Source organism: Macrobrachium rosenbergii, chromosome 41 (genome assembly GCF_040412425.1).
Source record: "Macrobrachium rosenbergii isolate ZJJX-2024 chromosome 41, ASM4041242v1, whole genome shotgun sequence".
Taxonomy (NCBI): domain Eukaryota; kingdom Metazoa; phylum Arthropoda; class Malacostraca; order Decapoda; family Palaemonidae; genus Macrobrachium; species Macrobrachium rosenbergii.
In genome coordinates this window covers 45,525,029-45,525,754 of record NC_089781.1, presented here as the reverse complement: position 1 = coordinate 45,525,754, position 726 = coordinate 45,525,029, and positions in this window count along the sequence as shown.

Here is a 726-nt window from a genome sequence, read left to right as displayed (position 1 = left end):
GATGTGTGCCGTATACCAGGAACCTGTTTATGTCACCTTCAACGCAAACAACTCTGTTGCACCACTAGCCTATCCATCCCTGGCGGGGGGCTTTACTGTCAAAGCCATTGGGTATGCAGAGGACACCAATCTCATCGGCTGCTCTGATAATAGTTTATTAGAAGTCGATAGAATAGTTGGAGAATTTGAAAAGGCAACTGGAAGCAAAATTAATATAAATGGAAAATCTAGAATTTATGGTATGGAGAAATGGAAATTTAAAAATGTATGACCTATTGATTGGATAAAAAAGGAAACGGTGTATCTATACTTTGGGGATTTTTCATTGCAACAATTATCAGCTCACGCTTCAACGAAACTGGAATAAGGTGATAAATGCATTAGAGTGTCAAAGTAAATTGTTCTTTGGCAGAAAATTAACAATCTTTCAAAGGTCTGCTTATATCAATGCCTGTTCACCAGTAAAACTTTGGTATGCTGGCCACATATATCCTTTAAGCCATAGTTAAGGGAACTTGATCGAGAAGATGTTTCAAATATTTATGAGCCACAGAAAAGAACTACTGTGTACAGGAAAAAGAGAGAAGGAGGTTTGAATATGTTTGACTTTGTTACCAAAGCCTTTGCATTATTAATCAACACTTTTCTGAAAACTTATGTAGGTAGTAAGGGTGTGCAATATTTTGCTTCCCTAAGACTGGTGAATGTGATACCCAGAGAAGTAAG